The 7,223-nt window shown below is 40.7% G+C and overlaps 1 non-coding gene across 1 annotated transcript; it reads right to left on the bottom strand.

Annotated features, from left to right (window-relative positions):
* Positions 1-7,008: 7,008 nt before the first annotated feature.
* LOC130972602 (small nucleolar RNA R71) lies at positions 7,009-7,116 on the bottom strand. Its single transcript, XR_009083761.1, has one exon. It is a non-coding gene; the product is annotated as a small nucleolar RNA R71 (small nucleolar RNA).
* Positions 7,117-7,223: the final 107 nt, after the last annotated feature.

The following is a 7,223-nucleotide window of genomic DNA, read 5'->3' as shown; positions in this document are numbered from 1 at the left end:
TACACTTCTGAAAGGAATCCTGTGAACAATGGGACAAATCAGAAGAAAGGAGTTCTTGAGATTGATACTCTGAATGCCATATTGGCTCAGAACAAGATATTGACTCAACAAGTCAATTTGATTTCTCAAAGTCTGTCTGGAATGCAAAATGCACCAAGCAGTACTAAGGATGCTTCATCTGAAGAAGAAGCTTATGATCCTGAGAACCCTTCAATGGAAGAGGTGAATTACCTAGGAGAACCCTATGGAAACACCTATAATTCTTCATGGAGAAATCACCCAAATTTCTCATGGAAAAATCAAGAGAGACCTCAACAAGGTTTCAACAACAACAATGGTGGAAGAAACAGGTTTAGCAATGGCAAGCGTTTTCCATCATCTTCTCAGCAACAGACAGAGAGTTCTAAGCAGAACACCTCTGACTTAGCAACCATGGTCTCTGATCTAATCAAAACCACTCAAAGTTTCATGACTGAAACAAGATCCTCCATTAGGAATTTGGAGGCACAAGTGGGACAGCTGAGCAAGAAAATTACTGAACTCCCTCCTAGCACTCTCCCATGCAATACAGAAGAAAATCCAAAAGGAGAGTGCAAGGCCATAAACATGGCCGAATTTGGAGAGGAAGGAGAGGAAGTGAACGCCACTGAGGAAGACCTCAATGGGCGTGCACTAGCCTCCACTGAGTTCCCCAATGAGGAACCATGGGAATCCGAGGCTCAAAATGAGACCATAGAGATTCCATTGGACTTACTTCTGCCTTTCATGAGCTCTGATGAGTATTCCTCCTCTGAAGAGGATGAGTATGTCACTGAAGAGCAAGTTGCTAAATACCTTAGAGCAATCATGAAGCTAAATGACAAGTTATTTGGAAATGAGACTTGGGAGGATGAACCCCCTTTGCTCACTGGTGCACGAAATTGTGATCACTACTTTGTCCATATTCAAATAATCCCCGGTAATGGCTCCAAAGACTTGGTGCTCAATACCATGGCATAAACACAACTTCGCACAACTAACCAGCAAGTGCACTGGGTCGTCCAAGTAATACCTTACGTGAGTAAGGGTCGATCCCACGGAGATTGTTGCTATGAAGCAAGCTATGGTCACCTTGTAAATCTCAGTCAGGCAGACTCAATTGGGTATAGTGATAAACGAATAAAGCATGAAGATAAAGATAGAGATACTTATGTATATCATTGGTGAGAGCTTCAGATAAGCGTATGAAGATGCCTTCCCTTCCGTCTCTCTGCTTTCCTACAGTCTTCATCCAATCCTTCTTACTCCTTTCCATGGCAAGCTCGTGTAGGGTTTCACCGTTGTCAGTGGCTACCTCCCATCCTCTCATTGAAAGCGATTGCATATGCCCTGTCACGGTCATAGCGGAATTCATCTGTCGGTTCTCAATCAGGCCGGAATAGAATCCAGTGATTCTTTGCGTCTGTCACTAACGCCCCGCCCTCAGGAGTTTGAAGCACGTCACAGTCATTCAATCATTGAATCCTACTCAGAATACCACAGACAAGGTTAGACCTTCCGGATTCTCTTGAATGCCGCCATCAGTTCTTGCCTATACCACGAAGATTCCGGTTAAAGAATCCAAGAGATATTCACTAAGCCTCATATGCTTGTAGAACAAGAGTGGTTGTCAGTCACTTTGTTCATGAGTGAGAATGATGATGAGTGTCACGGATCATCATCTTCATCAAGTTGAAGAACAAGTGATATCTTGGACAAAGAACAAGCGGAATTGAATAGAAGAACAATAGTAATTGCATTAATACTCGAGGTACAGCAGAGCTCCACACCTTAATCTATGGTGTGTAGAAACTCCACCGTTGAAAATACATAAGAACAAGGTCTAGGCATGGCCGAATGGCCAGCCTCCCAGTGATCTAAGATAGCATAAAACTCAAAGATGGCTACCAAGATCTGTACAAATACAATAGTAAAAGGTCCTACTTATAGAAAACTAGTAACCTAGGGTGTACAGAGATGAGTAAATGACATAAAAATCCACTTCCGGGCCCACTTGGTGTGTGCTTGGGCTGAGCAAATGAAGCTTTTTCGTGTAGAGACTCCTCTTGGAGTTAAACGCCAGCTTTTATGCCAGTTTGGGCGTTTAACTCCCATTTAGGTGCCAGTTCCGGCGTTTAACGCTGGAATTTCTTGAGGTGACTTTGAACGCCGGTTTGGGCCATCAAATCTTGGGCAAAGTATGGACTATCATCTATTGCTGGAAAGCCCAGGATGTCTACTTTCCAACGCCGTTGAGAGCGCGCCAATTGGGCTTCTGTAGCTCCAGAAAATCCACTTCGAGTGCAGGGAGGTCAGAATCCAACAGCATCTGCAGTCCTTTTGAGTCTCTGGATCAGATTTTTGCTCAGGTCCCTCAATTTCAGCCAGAAAATACCTGAAATCACAGAAAAACACACAAACTCATAGTAAAGTCCAGAAAAGTGAATTTTAATTAAAAACTAATAAAAATATACTAAAAACTAACTAGATCACACTAAAAACATACTAAAAACAATGCCAAAAAGCGTACAAATTATCCGCTCATCACTCACCAAAGAACTGGATGACTTGTCTAGGCAGAGATTACCTCAAAAGAGACAAGATCCTGGGAAGTTTTCTATACCTTGTACCATAGGCACCATGACCTTCAAGAAGGCTCTGTGTGACTTAGGGTCAAGTGTAAACCTCATGCCTCTCTCTGTAATGGAGAAGCTAGGGATCTTTGAGGTACAAGCTGCAAGAATCTCACTAGAGATGGCAGACAACTCTAGAAAGCAAGCTTATGTACTTGTAGAGGATGTTTTGGTGAAGATTGAAGACCATTACATCCCTGCTGATTTCATAGTCCTAGAGACTGGGAAGTGCATGGATGAAACCATCATCCTTGGCAGACCCTTCCTAGCCACAGCAAAGGCTGTGATTGATGTTGATAGAGGTGAACTGATCATTCAAGTGAATGAAGAATCCTTTGTGTTTAAGGCTTAAGGATATCCCTCTGTCACCATAGAGAGGAAGCATGAAGAGCTTCTCTCAAATCAGAGTCAAACAGAGCCCCCACGGTCAAACTCTAAGTTTGGTGTTGGGAGGCCACAACCAAACTCTAAGTTTGGTGTTGGGAGGTTCCAACATTGCTCTGAGTATCTGTGAGGCTCCATGAGAGCCCTTGATGAGCAGATAATTTGTATGCTTTTTGGCATTGTTTTTAGTATGTTTTTAGTGTGATCTAGTTAGTTTTTAGTATATTTTTATTAGTTTTTAATTAAAATTCACTTTTCTGGACTTTTCTATGAGTTTGTGTGTTTTTCTGTGATTTCAGGTATTTTCTGGCTGAAATTGAGGGACCTGAGCAAAAATCTGATCCAGAGACTCAAAAGGACTGCAGATGCTGTTGGATTCTGACCTCCCTGCACTCGAAGTGGATTTTCTGGAGCTACAGAAGCCCAATTGGCGCGCTCTCAACGGCGTTGGAAAGTAGACATCCTGGGCTTTCCAGCAATAGATGATAGTCCATACTTTGCCCAAGATTTGATGGCCCAAACCGGCGTTCAAAGTCACCTCAAGAAATTCCAGCGTTAAACGCCGGAACTGGCACCTAAATGGGAGTTAAACGCCCAAACTGGCATAAAAGCTGGCGTTTAACTCCAAGAGGAGTCTCTACACGAAAAAGCTTCATTTGCTCAGCCCAAGCACACACCAAGTGGGCCCGGAAGTGGATTTTTTATGTCATTTACTCATCTCTGTACACCCTAGGTTACTAGTTTTCTATAAGTAGGACCTTTTACTATTGTATTTGTACAGATCTTGGTAGCCATCTTTGAGTTTTATGCTATCTTAGATCACTGGGAGGCTGGCCATTCGGCCATGCCTAGACCTTGTTCTTATGTATTTTCAACGGTGGAGTTTCTACACACCATAGATTAAGGTGTGGAGCTCTGCTGTACCTCGAGTATTAATGCAATTACTATTGTTCTTCTATTCAATTCCGCTTGTTCTTTGTCCAAGATATCACTTGTTCTTCAACTTGATGAAGATGATGATCCGTGACACTCATCATCATTCTCACTCATGAACAAAGTGACTGACAACCACTCTTGTTCTACAAGCATATGAGGCTTAGTGAATATCTCTTGGATTCTTTAACCGGAATCTTCGTGGTATAGGCAAGAACTGATGGCGGCATTCAAGAGAATCCGGAAGGTCTAACCTTGTCTGTGGTATTCTGAGTAGGATTCAATGATTGAATGACTGTGACGTGCTTCAAACTCCTGAGGGCGGGGCGTTAGTGACAGACGCAAAAGAATCACTGGATTCTATTCCGGCCTGATTGAGAACCGACAGATGGATAGCCGTGCCGTGACAGGGTGCGTTGAACATTTCCAATGAGAGGATGGGAGGTAGCCACTGACAACGGTGAAACCCTTGCATAAGCTTGCCATGGAAAGGAGTGAGAAGGATTGGATGAAGACTGTAGGAAAGCAGAGAGACGGAAGGGAAGGCATCTTCATACGCTTGTCTGAAGCTCTCACCAATGATATACATAAGTATCTCTATCTTTATCTTTATGCTTTATTCGTTTATCACTATACCCAATTGAGTCTGCCTGACTGAGATTTACAAGGTGACCATAGCTTGCTTCATAGCAACAATCTCCGTGGGATCGACCCTTACTCGCGTAAGGTTTATTACTTGGACGACCCAGTGCACTTGCTGGTTAGTTGTGCGAAGTTGTGTTTATGCCATGGTAGTGAGCACCAAGTCTTTGGAGCCATTACTAGGGATTAATTTGAGCTGTGAAAAAGTATTGATCACAATTTCGTGCACCAAGTTTTTGGCGCCGTTGCCGGGGATTGTTTGTGTATGGACAACTGACGGTTCATCTTGTTGCTTAGATTAGGTATTTATTTTTTTTTTGAAATTCTTGAAGATGAATTCTAGAGTTTCATGATGATTTGTTGAAATCTGGCTGGCTGAGAAGCCATGTCTAATCTTATTGGACCGAGGTTTCAACTTATCATCACAGAAGCTTGTTGATTTTTTATCAATCTTGCTTTTGGAGCAGTGATCTGCTAAGGCTTGGCTGGCCTTTGGCCATGTCTAGTGTTTTGGACCGAAGCTTTCTTTGAAAGCTTGGCTGGCTGTGAAGCCATGTCTAATTCCTGGACCGGAGTCTTAGACTAGCATTGCACTGATTCCTGAAATTCTCATTAAGAATTTTGATATCTTTTTCCACTTAATTTTCGAAAATCACAAAAAAAATTCACAAAATCATAAAAACCAAAAATATTTGATGTTTCTTGCTTGAGTCTAGTGTCTCATCTTAAGTTTGGTGTCAATTGCATGCATTCATTCATGTGTCTTAAGGATCTTCAAGTAATTCTTGATGATTTCTTACTCTGATCTTTGAATTCTTTTGACTTGAGTGTTTATGTGTCTCATATAGTGTCAGTAGTATACAAACTGCTAAGTTTGGTGTCTTGCATGCATTGTTATTTGATTCTTGTTGCATTTTGATTATTAAAAATCCAAAAATATTTTTAATTTGTGTCTTTTCAAGTCAATAATACAAAGAATTGAAGATTCAGAACATACTGCAGAGGAATTATACAGAAAAAGCTGAGCATTCGAAAATGCCCAGTGAAGAAGACAGACTGGCGTTTAAACGCCAGCCAGGGTACCTGGTTGGGCGTTCAACGCCCAAAAAGGGTGCATTTTGGGCGTTAAACGCCAGAATGGATACCATTCTGGGCGTTTAACGCCAGGATGGCACAAGGGGGAAGATTTTGTTTTCAAAATCAATTTTTTTCAAGTTTTCAAAGTTTTTCAAAATCAAATCTTTTTCAAATCATATCTTTTCAATCAAAAGTTTTCAAAATCAATTTCTTTCTTTTTTTCAAAGATACTTACTAACAATTAATGATTTGATTGAACATCTCAAGTTTGTTGCCTTTTCTGTTGAGAAAGGTTTAATGTTTGAATCATATCTTTTCTTGTTAGGCAAGTCATCAATTTTTAAAAAAAAATCATATCTTTTAAAATTGTTTTTAAAATCATATCTTTTAAAATTGTTTTCAAATCATATCTTTTCAATCATATCTTTTTAATCACATCTTTTCAAAATAAGTTTTCAATCAAATATTTTTAATTTCTAATTTCAAAATCTTTTTCAAAAATCACTTTACTTCTTTCCCACTTTTGTTTTCGAAAATCAATTAGTGTTTTTCAAAATGTTTTCAAAATCTTTTACTTAATTTTCGAAAATTACTTCCCTTCCTCCCACATCCTTCTATTTATGGAGTACTACTCCTTCTTAATGCACAATTCGAACTCTATCTAATCAAGTTCGAATTCTCCTTCTTCTTCCTTCTATTTTTCTTTTCCTCTGACACCTCAAGGAATCTCTATACTGTGACATAGAGGATTCCATATCTTCTTGTTCTTCTCTTTCATATGAGCAGGAGCAGAGACAAAGGCATTCTTGTTGAAGCTGACCCTGAACCTGAAAGGACCTTGAAGAGAAAGCTAAGAGAAGCCAAAGCACAACTCTCTTTAGAGGACCTGACCGAATTCTTCAAAGAAGAAGAACTCATGGCAGCCGAAAATAACAACAATGCCAACAATGCAAGGAAGGTGCTGGGTGACTTTACTGCACCTACTCCCGACTTCTATGGGAGAAGCATCTCTATCCCTACCATTGGAGCAAATAACTTTGAGCTTAAGCCTCAGTTGGTTTCTCTACTGCAACAGAATTGCAAGTTCCATGGACTTCCAATGGAAGATCCACATCAGTTTTTAGCTGAGTTCTTGCAAATCTATGACACAGTCAAGACTAATAGGGTTGACCCTGAGGTCTACAGACTGATGCTATTCCCTTTTGCTGTAAGAGACAGAGCTAGAATATGGTTGGACTCTCAACCTAAGGATAGCCTGGACTCTTGGGAAAAGCTAGTCAATGCCTTCTTGGCAAAGTTCTTTCCACCTCAAAAATGGAGTAAGCTTAGAGTGGAAGTCCAAACCTTCAGACAGAAGGATGGAGAATCCCTCTATGAAGCTTGGGAAAGATACAAACAATTGATCAGAAAATGTCCTTCTGACATGCTTTCTGAATGGAGCATCATAGGTATTTTCTATGATGGTCTATCTGAACTATCCAAGATGTCCTTGGATAGCTCTGCTGGAGGATCTCTTCATCTGAAGAAGACGCCTAC

The sequence above is a fragment of the Arachis stenosperma genome, chromosome 3, assembly GCF_014773155.1.
Source record: "Arachis stenosperma cultivar V10309 chromosome 3, arast.V10309.gnm1.PFL2, whole genome shotgun sequence".
In the NCBI taxonomy this organism is placed as follows: domain Eukaryota; kingdom Viridiplantae; phylum Streptophyta; class Magnoliopsida; order Fabales; family Fabaceae; genus Arachis; species Arachis stenosperma.
This window is presented reverse-complemented; position numbering and strand designations above follow the sequence as displayed.